Below are 17,812 nucleotides of genomic sequence, written 5' to 3' on the forward strand. Positions count from 1 at the left end.
AAGGCGGGGTTGGCAGAACGGGCCCCTGAGGGCACAGAGGAAGAATTGGCACCGTAAAAAGAGGTGAACACCTTTCTCCCTCGATGGGGACCACCCTCAGTGTCAGAGGCGGCGAGCGTCCCTCGGGAAAGCGCTCGCCGGGACCGTCTGCGCGCCGGCATGAAGGCGGGGTTGGCAGAACGGGCCCCTGAGGGCACCGAGGAAGAATGGGCACCGTAAAAAGAGGTGAACACCTTTCTCCCTCGGTGGGGACCGCCCTCAGCATAGCCAATATAACTGTCCTCAAAACAGTTCTATTGCTTTTTTTTTGTTGTTACATATATATATATATATATATATATATTATATTTATTTTTCAAAAAGCTTTGGCTGAGAGTGCCGCGTTTGGTCCCACTGTCCAGCAGGGGGAGCGCGAGACGCGATACTCTGCTTTGCTGCGCCTATGCGATGAGCTCGTGGACGGCCGGGGCTGCTCCCGCCCAGCAGCCCCGTGGAAGTGAACTTTTCAACCTTTGAAAAGCTGCTGCCTGCTTCTTTTCTTCCTGAAATTATCAATGACAGTATTAACTAAGTCACTGAATAACCCCGCAGGGGAGAGAGGATCATCTAAAAGAAAGCTTCTCTTTCTGTTTCATGTTGGAAAAAAATCATTGTACCACAAATCGGCAGCCTGACGCAGTTCTCGAACCACGTCAGTATGCCTCCTCACTCACGCTCACGTTCTTTAGCAAATCAGCCTGGTATGCCTGCAATATGCAGACACGACGCAGCCTGACCTGCCGCCAAATCAGTGTTGTTTTCGTCAACGATGACGATAACGAAATGATTTCGTTGACGCACTTTTTTTTTATGACGATAATGCGACGATGACTAGCTAAAAATGGCTCTAAGGTGACTAAAACATGACGAGACGTTTTCGAGTTTTCGTTGACAAGACGAGACGGAACGAAAATGATTACAAGTCTGACGTTCACAATCACAAGCATGTCATTTCTGCCTATTTTGCGTGAAATCTGTCTGTTTTGAGCTAAAAAAAAGTATCAGCAATGCTGCCGCTTCCTTGTTTTGGGTAGGCTACCCATGCCGCCGCGCGCACCAGATTCCACACAACACACCTGCGGCTAGTCACTCACCACACATCTTCGAAGGACCACGGCAGCGATCGAAGCCAATAGACGGGCTTGGTGGTCGGAAACGACGAGATGATTTATGGACATACTTTCAGTTTCAGTATAATCCAGCGGTTCTCAAAGTGTGGGGCGCGCCCCACTGGCGTGACAGGTCTCCTCCAAACGGGAGGAAATTTTCCGTTTTATACCTTTGTATCTTTATTCGCTCATGGCGTCCGCATCGTCAACTTCATCTTTGCTGCGACACCGAAAACTCCAGTTTATTAATAAACAATTAAATGTCTCCTTGCTATTTTTTTACACATTCATAATCATTACTTTTGCCGGTTCTTTGTGGCAAGCTTTATGCGTGCGGTCGTGCGCATCGAGTGCGGCTATAACGCTCATTATCCTGTATAACCTATTTAAGTAATTAAATTAATATAAAGGGGCGATTTGTCCACTAATGGCTTAAATGAACAACTACTAGTCGACTAGAATAAAAACTTTAGTCGGAGGCAGCCCTTATTCCACATATTCTCGAACCAGCAGGCCATTCTGGGTTGAGCGCGCGAGCCTGAGCTGAATGAGCGAGCGGAGGGATATTCAGAAATGCGCTCTCGAACCGCGGGGAGCGCGCACCGAGCACTCTCCTCAAAGAGAGCCCGGCGGGAGCGGAGCGTCCATAAAGGCAGACGCTCGCAATGCTCGCAGCCAGCCCCCTCGAGAGCTGACTGGGCATGCTGCACTCCCAAACAAACAACACAAAGAACGTGTGTATCCCCGCCCGTTAGATAGCGCGAGCAGGGAGGAACACACTTCTTAAATGCCGTTCGCTCGCCATAGTCTCTCATTCAAAATTGTTTGTGTGGTGTAAATGTGATAACTCCTGCCTAGCAAATACTAAAGACAGACAGCTTTTTTTTCTTTTTCAGACAGATTCACATATAGCGCGACTGAAGGCACAGAAGCTGATGCGCTTGTGTTTTTGGGGTGCTTTATAGTTTCCTGGTCGATGACATCACCCGCCTATGACGTTCCGTCTCTCCATTGGGCTGATTCCATACGTGCTTCATGATGCACAACGCAGGGGCGTTCCCACAGCGTTTGACGCAGCTCGAAGGTCCCTTGAAAGGGAACTGGACTCGTTTTAACAAGCTAGATAAAAGGTAATGCCCTGGCAGTGGCATAGCTTTGTTTTAATATTTGATTTGATTACATTAATGTTTAAGTTGAGATTTACAAAAAATATTTTATTGCTACTATGTTTAAAGGGAATACTGCTGGTATAAAGCACCTTATTTGTTATCACATGTTATTGTAAACACATGTTATTGCACTTGTGTATATAGCAGTTCATTTAAATCAAAAGGGCGCAATACACTACTTTAGAATTCATTATTCACTCTTGCGCGTAACAATGCGATTAATCGCAATAAATTCATGTGATTAATCGCGATTAAAATTTTTAATCTTTGCCCAGCACTAATATATATATATATATATATATATATATATATATATATATATATATACAGAAACAGGGCTACCATTTATTTTGTCCTCGCATTCTTTCTTGTGGTAGCCAGTGGAAAAAGACACATTTTTTCAAGATGTTTCAAAATCTGTAGAATGAATATATATATATATATATATATATAAATGTGTGTGTGTGTATATATATATATATATATATATATATATATATATATATATATATATATATATATATATATTCTATAGAATTGGTTCAAAGTTAGAGTTGGAAACGTCTTGAAAAAATTTGTCTTTTTCCACAAATTTTGTATGCATGCAAAATGTATAATATCCAAGGTAAACATTTCTAGTAATTGTGTAGTTAATTCTCATACTGTATTTTCAGAAAGTTTTGGAATATTTATCCTCTCCCCAAAATTGTCACTAATAAAACACTAAAAAAAGTTTACAACCATTGCAATTTTACTAATATTTCAAGTGTAATCTTTCTTTGTAAAAAGTATATATTTTATCATACATGCATATTTCAAAGTTAAGGATTCGTTAGTTTGAATATTGGAACAAACACTATAATAACATCTTAGTTGATAATTAAATTTTGATTCATACCTAATTTATTTTTGACAAAACATCCCATACTATATATTTAACATATGTGCAGAAATTGGTGAACAAAAGCTTATTTGATGTGGCAGTAGTCTTTTTTTACAGTAAAAACTTTATAATCTATCCAAAAACTAATCAACGAAATCTTGTCTAAACATTCATATTTAGCCTGTAACATATCGTGTGTATGAGATTAGCATATAAATGTTAATTTGCAGTTTGTTGCTTATACAAAGACATTTTATTTCAACATATTTCAGTCTATTTTTACTCATCTCAGCAGGCTATAGCAATATAGCTGTAGAAAACAACAGCACGCGTCTGTGCCGTTCATTCATTCATTCACACACAGACATGTGATTCATATTTAAACAGTCCTTTGCGGTTTACAGACAGTATTCCATACCGCGATTAGAACAAAGCACTTAAGAATAAATAACCTACTATCACATCAGCTTGATCCGTGTCGCCTCGAGGTAAGTTTTTCCAGGATTATTAGATAGTATTATTCCTCACAGCGTAGTAAGACGACGTAAAGTAAATGATTCTTATTTAACTTGATGTGCTGTTGTGGGCATTGACACGTTTGCGTGGCTTGCCTCAGATTATTTGCGTTTGAATAGCACGCGCTCTCAGTGGGCGTGGTCACATTAAAACATAATGAGCTGAACAGAAAACAACTGACATCTCTCTCTTTTCATACAGACAGATTACAAAAACTGAGAATATTTTTTTTATACAAATTACTTCATTTAAAAGACGAGAATTCAAGCTTCATGTCTGTGTGCCTGTATTCCTGCTTGACTGAGTATTCGCTGAGTTACAGTTCATTTTCGGACGCGTTTCAGAATGGACTTCTCTCACAGAGAGAACGCAGAACTCGCATCATGTTTATTTTTCTTTATTTGGCAAAAAACACAACACTTTGTTTTTTATTGTGAGTATATACAACAAAAATAGACACTTAACCCTTTAAGCGCCAAAGTCGCAAAATTGCGACAAGACGTCATACTTAATAAAACAGGCTGTAGGTCCTAATATGGTGTAATATCTCATTTGTATTCCCCTCCACTAGATGGCAGACATGTAATACTTCGATTCAAGATCAAAATGACGTCATGTTCCTATTCAAAGTGTTGGAGGAAACAGCAGAGCAAGTGAGCGATCGTGTCATTGATGCGGAAGCAGTTCAGTTCAGAGCGTCTGAGTAAATTGTGATATTTGTGAGAGAAAATAGTCAAATGGCTAATAAAAACTTGTACCGTGAGGATGTTTTGCAAATGTTATTCGCCGATTCTGACTCTGAAGGGGAATATTTGCCTTTTGTAAATGACGATCGGCCGTCTAATGATCGCGCTTCTCCCGGTTCATCTTTGCCGTGCAATGGTGCCGCCCGCGCCTCTCCCGGTACAACTTTGCCGCGCGCGCTTCTCCTGGTACATCTTTGACGCGCAATGGTGCCGCGCGCGCTTCTCTCGGTACATCTTTGACGCGCAATGGTGCCGCGCGTGCTTCTCGCGGTAGGCCTACATCTTTGCCGTGCAAGGCGAGAGTGTTCACGAAGCACAAACAAATCATTTTGACCATTTGCCCAATGGGGATAGGGGTGGCAGGGGTGGACGTGATCTTTTCCTGAATATTACTGATGAACTGATAAAAAATGAGGCTACTGTTCACATGTGTTTTACTACTTATGTATTGTAATATAGTAATAATTTAGTACTTTCTCCTATTTTATTGTTGGTTTCCTCTTTTCCGATCATTTGGAATGAAGATAAAAAAAGAAAAGAAAAAAAGCATGTAAATAAATTCCAACATCAATTCAATATCTACTATTTCCTGAATATTACTGATGAACCGATCAAAAAGTAGGCTACTGTTCATATGCGTTTTACTACTATATAGTATAGTAATAATTTAGTACTTTCTCCTGTTATTGTTGGTTTCCTCTTTTCTCATCATTTGGAATGAGGATAAAAAAAATAAAACATGCAAATAAGTTCAAACATCAGTTCAATATCTACTATTTCCTGAATATTATGAAATTCAAGAGGGCCGCCCCCTTATGGCGTCATAATATGCAAATTAGATGAGTATATTTACACCCCTCATAAACTTTTAGTCATCCCCAACATTTTTTTTAATTTACAGTAGATCTCTATCTTTAAACCCTTTCAAGCCACAAGCTTTTGAAATGTTGATGTCAAAATCCAGCATTTTTTTAAAAAAAACCTTGGCGCATAAAGAGTTAATAGGATCGAATGATGTATAACACTTATATGTAAGATCAAAATCAACAGAGTATTTTGAGTCTCTTTTGCACTGATAAGAAAAATAGCAAGCTGATCATGCCGGCGTGATTGCCGACCCCAGAGGGTTAAGACTAGTGCCATTATAATAGGCACATTTATTCAAAAGTTATTAGGATTTTTGGAAATTTTGTTATAACTTTTTTACCACAAGGTGGCGCTACCCCGGAACTTTGAGTACCTTCAAGGCATGGTGCCGATAGCTCAAACCGAGTTTTGTAACAATAAGCTAATGCGTTTATAAAGTATAGCATTTTATATCACAATGTATTGAAGTCAATGGCAATTTCATGTTTTGTTCTATTATAGTGCCAACAAGAGGCACAATCCCACTATTTATTTTATGTGTTCTCAGAGTGAGCCCATACACATGTGTGTCAAATTTGGTGCAAATATCTCATTTTGTTTTTGGAGTTATAGACATTTAACCTGACTTTGTTTGCATTTTCTTGCCACTTACTATTCACATTTTGACATTTAGTATTTAGTCAACGACCTATGTTTCCAAACTTCCTATGGTGGTTTAGTCTCGATCGGTCTAACGGTTTCGAAGATATTGGCAAATGTTTTTTTAAGCGTGTTACGGTTCGTGTCTCGTGTTTCCCTCTACTTATGATGACGTCATGACTCTGTGCTTCTTTTGTGTGTCTGAGATTACTGATGGGTCTGCACCTGTGTATCATTATACACCTGCGCCTCGTTGGAGTCGTTGCTGATCCACTATAAGACGGACGCTGACGCGGAGTATGGCAGGAGAGAGGAGAACCAGCAAACAAGCATTTCTTTCTTGTTTCATTTCTTTTATTTACTTTATTTGGTTGATCGTCTTGTTAATGTTTGTTGCCTTCATATTGTTTGAAGTTTATTAGTTATATTTATTTGTGATACGTGTTTCTTGAGTTTTTTGCGTGTTTGTAAGAAATAAATGTCAATGCCGCGCACTTGAGTTTCACGTGTCCTCCTTTATGTTGTGAAACCCTTACGTAGCCAGCTTTTTTCAAAAAGGGTTCGTAACATAAATTGGGGGCTCGTCCGGGATTTCGGATTACTTTAATTTTGTTTGATGAGCAGGTAAAAGTGGTGGTGCTACAGCGATCTCCGGGTAGGTAGAGTAAACCAGGGGGGCCGTGCTTTGCGCCGGTTCTCACTACGGTTTACTATTTATTGTTTTCTTTATTATTTTAGTTTGTTGTGTTTGGAGGTACTCCGGGGGGGAGGCTTGCCTCTCAACTGGTACCCTCTGAAGACTAGAGAGGTTTTAGTTAGTCTTGGTTGGGTAGGCTTAGGTCCGGAGTCGTTCGTAGCCTACTGATTTATTATGTTTGTGTTTTTGCTCATCAATTTATTATGGCGTTATTTGATTTAAAGGAGTTTATAAGTCAACCTAGCGTTGCAGTGTTAGAAACATGTAGAAAGGACGATTTGTTCCTTATTGCTCGACATTTTGAAATACCTGTTTCGAAAACATTGCTTAAGAAAGACTTGAAAGCTTGTTTGTTAACTGGTTTAATTAATGTTGGGGTGTTGCCTTTGTTGGAGGAAGTTCCTGAATCAGCAGAATCAGTTGCAGCTGTTATGGATGACGAGGAACAACCTCCGCTGCAGTCTTCGACTTCATTGCGTCCTCTCGCTGGCAATCCAATTACGCCGGATGCCGGTGGTGGGGCGAAGGTAGGACCACCTTTTTCTTTGCCTAAGTTTGAGCCTTTATCCCTCTCTACCGAAGAATCGCCTGTACATCAGGGAGGTGTGCGCTTGAAAGTACGTTTAGCTCGCTTACAGCTTGAGACGCAAGACAGAGCTCAAGCACGGAAGGATGAGTTGCACCATCAGCTTGAATTGCACCGTATCGATGCGGAGATGAAAGTTAAAATGCGCCAGTTAGAGTTACAGTCTGTTCGAGATGATTCAAAAAGATTTAACAAATTTGCACGTGAAGATAGACCTAGTTCGGAGGTTGAAGCTGCGGTACTCGTGTCAAATATTCCTGTGATACCTACAGTTAAAGGAGTCATAATGTGCAATTTTCACTTTTCCATGAGAATCAATGTATGTTATGATTGACTAACGATTATACATTTGCCGGGATGCCGATATTCAAAAGTGAAGCGTTTGTTTACCCCAGGGTTCTTAAACTAGCCAACGTGCACGCGCACTCAAATACGAGATTTCAATTTCTCCCCCGACATGACGTCAAGACGGGGCCGGATATACCATATATGTACACCGCAGAGGAGGCCCGCCCTGCCCCTCTCCCCATCATATTCAGTCAAGAAAGATGCAGAAACGTAGTGCACACGTGAGTTGCTCTGTGGTTGACTGTCATAATCCACATTCTAATGTTTTTTCTTTACCCAAAACTGACCAAACTACAAGGGACAAGAGGATGAAATTTATTTTTAATGACGCTGTTCCAACAACCATCTCAACTTGCTCAACGTTAGGTGTCTGCGCTAAACATTTCACAAAAGAATCTTTTACAAATTTGGGGCAATATCAGGCGAAGTTGGCATCGAAGCTACGTTTGGAAAAAGGTGCCATTCCAACAATCAGGGACTTGCCTGAATTTGAAACGGTAAGACTGTGTTTTTATTACTATATTTTGTGTAACAAACAGCAGCTAACTACTAATGCGGTTAATGTATGTGATAAGGATAGATACATTTAAAAAACAGTCAAGAATTAATAAACATAAAGAAAAACATAACGTTACATGTCTGCAGATGAAAATGATTAAATATCTAAAAAACCACAACGTCAAAAAAGGCAAAAACAACACATTATAGCAAACGTTAATCTCTATAACCACTGTAAGCTGAAAATAAAGTAGACTACATCTCCGTTAATGTAATCTACATTAAATTAAAGCTAAACTTATGTGGGAGAAAATAGCAAAAAAACGTTTTAGCTCGTTACTGATGTTAATGTATGTCTCAGTCAAAACAATTGTCTTTACCATTCAGAGACATGTTGATGTAGACGTCCTTCAATTGACTGTTGTTCCTCTTCCGTTTCCAGCTCTGGTTCAGAGTCTGGCTCAAACATATACGGTTGAATCCCGTAGGTCGCGGCCAGGTCGGGTTCATTCACAACTTGCGCCATGATCTCTTTTTGGAATGATATGCTGAAGTTACCTGCGGTGTCAAGCCCCCTCCTTCCTGCCACCAATCAACGCGCCCCTCATTTGCATTATTAAAATGACCGTCCACGACAGCCAAAACCTCGCATCAGATCTCGCGAGACAATAATGCATTCAGAAATAAGGGTCAAACGAGCTCTGTGTTTATTTTTTTCCAATTTTTCTTTTTTAGAAGGGCATGAAATGACTATAATAGAGCGTGGGTATCAAAGTTAATACTACATTATGACTCCTTTAACTCTTTACCTGTGGTAACGGATTCTCTTGATCATTCGACTTCATTTAATGTAGCGAAAAATATTGTAATTGTTCCACCTTTTCGGGAGAAAGAGGTTGAAGCTTATTTTCAGGCATTTGAAAGAATAGCATCTGCGTTGAAGTGGCCAACAGAGGTCTGGTCATTAATGTTACAATGTAAGTTAACAGGGAAAGCGCAAGAAATTTGTGCATCTCTTCCGTTGGAGGAAAGTGTTCAATATGAGACCGTAAAAAATGCGTTTCTCCGTGCTTATGAGTTAGTACCTGAACATTACCGGCAACGTTTTCGCTCAACGAAAAAATCCGCTTCTCAGACATATGTCGAATTTGCCCGTGAGAAGGGTATACTTTTTGATCGATGGATAAAGGCGTGTAAAGTCGCGGATTATCAATCTTTGTGTGAACTTTTGCTCATTGAAGAGTTTAGAAATTGTGTTCCTGAGCGTACTGCTTTATATTTAAACGAACAAAAGGTTACTACTGTGCAGCAAGCAGCTGTTTTAGCAGACGAGTATGCACTTATTCATAAACCTGTGTTTTTAAAGCGTGCGAGTGAATCAGGTTACACTCCGCAAAGAGAGAATGAAGTTAATTCTTCTGATTTTAAAGTCAGGCCTGGTCCATCTAGCCCGAAAATGCGTAAAGAGTGTGGCTATTGTCACAAGGTTGGACACATAATTGCTGAGTGTCGAATTTTAAAACGAAAGCATGAACGTCAGGATTTTCCCGCTCAACCTCGCGGTTCAGTTTTAGTGAAAACTGTGTCTCCACAGACCATGATTTCAGAAGCTCCTGATGAGTGTTTTCAGCCTTTCGTGTTTGACGGTTATGTATCACTGACTGGTCGTGTTGAGGACCAGAAGGCTGTGAAGATCTTACGTGATACGGGAGGATCTCAGTCTTTTATACTGTCTGACACTTTGCCTTTCTGTGCAGACTCCGAATGTGATACAAGCACTATCGTGCAGGGCATAGAAATGGGTTTCATCACTGTACCTATTCATCGCGTCTGGGTGACGTCTGAATTAGTTTCTGGATGTTTTAATGTAGCGGCTCGTTCTTCCCTACCTGTGAAAGGTATTAATTTTATCATGGGAAATGATCTTGCTGGAGGGAAAGTAATGCCAGTTGTACATGTTACTAATATTCCAGTTACTGATCAACAACCAGATGTACTCGCCCAACATTTTCCGAATGTTTTTGCTTCTAGTGCAGTTACGACGCGTGCTCAGACGAAAAATCTCGTTAAGGAGAATGAAGTGAGTCTAGGTGAGTCTATTTTTGCAGAGATGTTTGAGAAAAATGCCTTGACAGAGCAGATGGATGTTAATTTGTCCCAAGAATCTGTTTGTCCCGATCCTGACGTATTTTTGCCTATTTCGTGCGATGTTCTCACTGCGGCTCAGCAAAGTGATCATACGTTAGAGAAATGTTGTTTAAGTGCTGACAGTAAAATGTCACCTTTGTACAACCATCAGTTCTATTGGAACAACACTGTGTTGATGCGTAGCTGGAATGCTCGGTTATCGAATGACGAAGATTCGGATGACTGGAACGTGGTCCATCAGATTGTGGTGCCCTTGAAGTTTCGACAGCATATTTTAAGCTTGGCACATGATCATCCTTGGTCTGGGCATCTCGGTATAAATAAAACTTACCATCGGGTGCTCCAGCATTTCTTTTGGCCTGGGTTGAAAGCTGATGTGTCTCGATATTGTAAGTCTTGTCATACCTGTCAAGTAGTAGGAAAGCCCAATCAGATCGTGCCACCTGCTCCACTTCACCCTATTCCGACTGTAGGAGAACCGTTTGAACGTGTCTTGGTAGATTGCGTCGGGCCGTTGCCGCGAACTAAATCCGGTTCTCAGTATATTTTAACGATTATGTGTGCTGTCACACGATTTCCAGAAGCAATTCCGTTACGGAATATAACTGCCAAAAGTGTCACCAAAGCTCTAATAAAGTTTTTCACCACATTCGGATTGCCGAGAACTGTTCAAACAGATCAAGGTACTAATTTTTTGTCTAAAATCTTCCGAAATGTGCTGAAAGGTTTGAGTGTGTCACATGTCACATCCAGTGCCTACCATCCTGAATCGCAGGGAGCACTGGAGAGGTGGCACCAGACATTGAAATCTAGTCTGCGAAAATATTGCCTCGAGGCAGGGAATGAGTGGGATGAGGGAGTCCCTTTGGTTTTGTTTGCATTGCGTGAAGCGCGACAAGAGTCACTTGGGTTTAGTCCGTCGGAATTGGTCTTTGGACATAACGTACGGGGTCCTTTAAAAGTACTAAAAGATGAGTTTCTCTCTATTGGTACGACTGAGAAACGTAATGTGCTTGATTTCGTTACTCGTACCCGCGAACGATTGCGAAGTGCTTGTGCAGTCGCGAAAGAAGCTCTTTCTCTTTCGCAGAAGAAAATGAAGCGTTGTTTTGACAAACGCGCGGTTGTGCGTAATTTTACGCCTGGAGAAAAAGTATTAGTGTTGCTTCCTTTGCCCAGTTCTGCTTTAGCTGCGCGATTTGCAGGTCCGTATGTGATTAAGAGCAAGCTAAGTGACACTGATTATATAATCCATACACCAGAACGACGACGGAAGACACGTTTGTGTCATGTAAATATGCTGAAAAAATATGTAGCCCGAATTGAGAAGACTGATGAGGTGAATAGTTTGTCCCAGAGTGAGGCACAGCCGGTGTTAAATGTAGAACGAGTATCTCTGCTGTCCAGTACCATGGGTGCTGAGGATGTAGATGATGGGTTGAAAATGTCTATGGAGATGTTCAGCGGTGGTCATCTAAAGAATTCAGAGATTTTAAGAGTTTTACCATCTCGTCTGTCTTACTTATCTCGCGAAGAGCGTCAGGATGTGATTGACTTAGTAGAAACTTATCCTAACTTGTTTAGTGATGTTCCGTCTGGTACCTCTGTCATCCAGCATGATATTGAGGTGGGTAATGCAGGTCCAATAAAACAGCATGCGTATCGTTGTCCAGTAGGTAAACGAGAAATCATGAAATGTGAAGTGAATTATCTGGTTCAAAATGGTTTTGCCAAAAAGAGTAATAGCCCGTGGAGTTCACCGTGCATTTTAGTCCCTAAAGCGGACGGTTCGTTCCGTTTTTGTACTGATTTCCGCAAGGTGAATTCTGTTACTGTGCCGGATGCATTTCCGTTGCCTCGAGTAGAGGATTGTATTGACAATCTTGGCACTGCTCGGTACATTACAAAATTAGATCTTTTAAAAGGCTATTGGCAGGTGCCATTAACTGAACGTGCTTCTGAGGTCTCCGCCTTTGTGACTCCCGACTCTTTCTTTCAATATACGCGTATGGCGTTCGGTCTTCGAAACGCGCCTGCTACCTTTCAAAGGTTAATGTCTGCAGTTTTAGGTGATGTTCCGAACTGTAACATTTATCTTGATGATGTCGTTATTTTTTCTTCCACGTGGACAGATCACATCTCTACTTTGCACAATGTTTTTAGCCGACTAGCCGATGCCTCGTTAACTTTAAATCTGACTAAGTGCGATTTTGCGAAAGCCTCCGTTACGTACTTGGGGAAACAGGTTGAAAACGGTCAAGTACGTCCGCTCGACGCAAAAGTGACCGCTATTCTTGCATACCCTGTGCCCACTACTAGGAGAGAGTTGCGACGATTTTTAGGCATGGCTGGCTATTACAGGTGTTTTTGTAAAAAATTCTCGACTGTCGTCGCTCCCTTGACGAAGATGTGTAGCTCTAAAATTGTTTTTAATTGGACTGATGACTGTCAAACTGCATTTTTGTGTGCAAAGTCTCTTCTTTGCAGTGCTCCGGTGTTGTCTGCTCCTGACCTGGCTCGTCCGTTTAAGCTTGAAGTAGACGCCAGCGCGACTGGAGTTGGAGCTGTCCTGCTTCAGAATGGTGGTGATGGAATATCCCATCCAGTATCTTATTTCTCAGCTAAATTTAATCGTCACCAGTTGAATTATTCAACTATTGAAAAAGAGACTCTAGCTATGTTGCTTGCTTTGCAGCACTTCGATGTGTATGTGGGATACAGCTCTACTCCCGTCATCCTCTACACGGACCATAATCCGTTGGTTTTTTTAAATAAAATGTACAATCATAACCAACGTTTGATGCGCTGGGCGCTTATAGCTCAATGTTATAATCTTGAGATCCACCACAAGAAAGGAACGGCCAACGTCGTCGCAGATGCCCTTTCTCGGGGCTAGGTAAATGTATTTATTTTATGTGTAGTCTGTCATCTTTTTTTTTGTTGTGATGTTCTTGTGTGCTTTTACTGTTCGTTTCGTCCAGAACCTGTCTAAGAAGACTGGTTCTTTCTTTAAGTGGGGGAGTGTTACGGTTCGTGTCTCGTGTTTCCCTCTACTTATGATGACGTCATGACTCTGTGCTTCTTTTGTGTGTCTGAGATTACTGATGGGTCTGCACCTGTGTATCATTATACACCTGCGCCTCGTTGGAGTCGTTGCTGATCCACTATAAGACGGACGCTGACGCGGAGTATGGCAGGAGAGAGGAGAACCAGCAAACAAGCATTTTTTTCTTGTTTCATTTCTTTTATTTACTTTATTTGGTTGATCGTCTTATTAATGTTTGTTGCCTTCATATTGTTTGAAGTTTATTAGTTATATTTATTTGTGATACGTGTTTCTTGAGTTTTTTGCGTGTTTGTAAGAAATAAATGTCAATGCAGCGCACTTGAGTTTCACGTGTCCTCCTTTATGTTGTGAAACCCTTACGTAGCCAGCTTTTTTCAAAAAGGGTTCGTAACAAGCGCTAAATCACAACGCTACATCCCAGGTGAAAAAAAAGTGTACTTGAGTGCACTAAAAAAACACTTAAATACAAGAAAGTATATTTGTAGTATATTCTTACTTTTTGTGCTAAAGAAAACTGTAAAAATTATGCACTATAAATACACTAATTAAAAGTAAATTTTTACTTAAGTAGTACTTAAGTGTAATTGCGAAAGTATATTAAATACCATTGATATTTTAAATGTATTTTTAGTGCAATTTTTTTGCATTTTAATATATTTCTAACAAGTGTACTAGAAGTGCATTGGTAATAAATATATGCTTAATTACACTTTTAAGAAATATGCTAAACACAAGCATAATTTTAATATATATTCAAACAAATGCACTATAAGTACATTGGTATTAAATATATGCTTAATTATACTTTTAAGAAATATGCTAAACACAAGCATAATTTTAATATATTTCTAGCAAATGCAATATAAGTACATTGGTAATAAATATATGCTTAATTATACTTTTAAGAAATATGCTAAACACAAGCATAATTTTAATATATTTCTAACAAATGCAATATAAGTACATTGGTAATAAATATATACTTAATTATACTTTTAAGAAATATGCTAAACACAAGCATGATTTTAATATATTTCTAACAAATGCACTATATGTACATTGGCAATAAATATATGATTAATTATACTTTTAAGAAATATGCTAAACACAAGCATAATTTTAATATATTTCTAACAAATGCACTAATAAATATATGCTTAATTATACTTTTAAGAAATATGCTAAATCATACAATTTTTGTGAAGTTTTATTGTATTTAAAGAAAACATACTTATGTTGCTCTTTGTGTAAGAACATAGCAAAATGGTTAAGCTTTTAGTATGTTTAAAGTACTTTTTAAACACTTAGGCCTACTGCAGTATATTTTAATATTTATATATTTATAATTTTAATATTTTTGGGGGAAAATTACATTTATAATGTACCAACTTATAATGTATTATAGACATTTGTCAACTATTATTAAGCATTGCAATAAGCCTACTTAAAATTAATATTGTTCACCTTTACTTGATTAAAGGCTACTTAAAGGAGAACTCCGGCGCAAAATGAACCTTTGGTCTAATTACACATTGTTACCTAGTCAACCGTTATCTGAGATTTGTTTTCATGATTATCGAATGTAAATAGTTTTATCTCTAAAAACAGTTTAGCCTATAAAGCTAGCATATTGGGCATAGATCAATGACAAATAAAAATCGCTTGTTAATACCACTAACAAGGCTCAAAATAGCCCCACACTAACACGGTAGCATAATGAGGGTCCCTACCTTCAAACCGAAGCATTGAGAACTTTGTCAGTGTCCAGACAGTTTAATAAGAAGATATTTAATACATACAGTCAACTTCGCGTATACAGGCAGGAGCCATCTTTGAAATACAGTCTCTACCAGTCAATCTACGAACGCCGATCCAAGCCTGCTGTTCGCGCTCACCTTATCACAACTTATAGCTCGTTCACATCTCACCAGCGCACTTGGATCGGCGTTCGTAGATCAACTGGTAAAGACTGTATTTCAAAGATGGCTCCTGCCTGTATACGCGAAGTTGACTGTATGTTTAAAATGTCTTCTTATTAAACTGTCTGGACACTGACAAAGTTCTCAATGCTTCGGTTTGAAGGTAGGGACCCTCATTATGCTACCGTGCTAGTGTGGGGCTATTTTGAGCCTTGTTAGTGGTATTAACAAGCGATTTTTATTTGTCATTGATCTATGCCCAATATACTAGCGTTATACTAGCTTTATAGGCTAAACTGTTTTTAGAGATAAAACTATTTACATTCGATAATCATGAAAACAAATCTCAGATAACGGTTGACTAGGTAACAATGTGTAATTAGACCAAAGGTTCATTTTGCGCCGGAGTTCTCCTTTAAAAGGCTGTTGTCCATTACGATACATTTATACTGAAATTCCCACAAGGATTTTAACATCATATTATTTGAAATGCATCATATACATTTTCCAAAGATGTTTAAATGTTTTCATAAAAGTTGTTGTACTTGTTTAAATTTGAACAATATGCATAACACCTGTGACTAGTCCTGATTGGTTCCAGAGCCGTTGAACGGCTGTGATTGGTTCTTATGATTATGACCTCATTTCACTCGAGCTTCAGTTCCTGTGCGTATGTTCCTTGAATGTGATTAGATTTAGAAGTCTACATTTAAACTGTTAAAGTATAATAGCGATCGTGTTTGTTGAGAGGACTTGGAGGAAACCACGCGATTCATATGTAGGTGATGTTTTTTTCCGATTAACTTTTTCAAACGTGAACAGTTTTGGTGAATCGTTTATCGGAGGGATATAAATATCTCGGGTTTCATTACAATATCTCAGTTTTTCTTTCGATGATTAACGGAATTATTTAGTAGCCTAATGTAGCCATCCTTTACATTACAAATCAGATATGATGACACACGGACTGTGAAAAGGGTCTCTTAGCCAATATTTGCCTTTATTACCCTTGTTAGAAAATGCAACAACGAAAGGTTTGTGTCGTGGAAAAAAACACTGTTAAGTTATATTTTGTTGTTGTTGTTTTTTTGTTTTTGTTTTCCTAAGGTTTGTTTGGGAAAGGATTGTAAAATTTAAAAAAGAAAGGAAAATCGTGTTTTGTTCATATTTAAGATACGTAGGCCTACTGTATGCTGTAGTTTAATAATTTTAGTTTAAGCTTGCCACTTGTGTTCTTTTTCCCCCGCCTATAAGGTCTGTTTGGACTTGTTCGTGAATAACGTCTCAAAAAATTAAAGTGTTTTTCAAGAAAGCGATGCTGTTTGTTTGTACATTACATAGCCTACCTGTGCTGTGTGGTATCCTTTTAAACTATGGGTGTTTACATTTACATGAATTACATTTACTTTTATCAAATATAATTTTTAGCATAAATGAGGCAGAAAATGCTACTGATAACACAGTAATAGTGTACTTGACTACTTTTTAAATAAACCATTATTTAATTGTTTTATAAAGGTACTGTTAACATAGTTAAAATATATTGGAAATAAATTATTTACTATATAAAAAATATGTGACCAATACATAAATATGATTTGTATATATTATATATTCTTATATTTTAAATCATTTATAAGTGTATTTAAAAATGCATTAAAGATAGGTTCAATTGTACTAAAAGGGATAAAAAAACAAAAAAATTAAAGCTGAAATAGTATGTTAAAAGCATATTTTAGTTAATCTTCAGTGTGTGTCAAAATAGCACAGTTGAGTACACTTAGTTGATCTTAAGTTTATCTTAAGAAGTACTAAAGTTAAGCTTTTAGTATATTAAGTACAAAATTAGTGCGCGAAAATAGAGCACTTTAAGTACATTATGGAAGTTGTTGTGGAAAATATGCAATTTGTTCATTTAATCTCAATCTGTGATTTAAGACTTTTATAAGAAGTCTGATTTAAGACTTTCATAGGCAATTCTTTTATGTTTTATGTAATGTAAAGACTTTTATATTAAGTCTCTTATGTTTTATGTAATGTAAAGACTTTTATAAGAAGTCTGATTTAAGACTTTTATAGGCAAGTCTTCTATGTTTTATGTAATGTAAAGACTTTTATAAGAAGTCTGATTTTCTTATGTTTTATGTAATGTAAAGACTTTTATATTAAGTCTCTTATGTGATTTAAGACTTTTATAGGCAAGTCTCTTATGTAGTGTGACAATGTGACGACTGTAACAAACACAGAATGATTAGTTAAAAATGTTTATTGGGTATGTAAGAAATACACAGAAACATGATTTGTTAAAAAATGTTTAATGGATTTACAAAGAATACGCAGTAGAATGAAATGTTGAAAAATGTTTATTAAGCTTGTGAAAGAACACACAGAAAACATGATGTATTGAAAATGTTTATTAAGCTTGTGAAAGAACACACAGAAAACATGATGTATTGAAAATGTTTATTGAAAGGATTGTAAAAGAACAGTGAGGCTTGTCTTGTGGAAATGTTTTATTAAAGAAACACATATAAACTGTATTAAGAAACTATAGTAAAGCATGCATGTAAAGGACAAAAAA

The sequence above is a fragment of the Rhinichthys klamathensis genome, unplaced genomic scaffold (assembly GCF_029890125.1).
Source record: "Rhinichthys klamathensis goyatoka isolate OS25496 unplaced genomic scaffold, OSU_Roscu_1.1 h1tg000259l_1, whole genome shotgun sequence".
NCBI classification, from domain to species: Eukaryota; Metazoa; Chordata; class Actinopteri; order Cypriniformes; family Leuciscidae; genus Rhinichthys; species Rhinichthys klamathensis.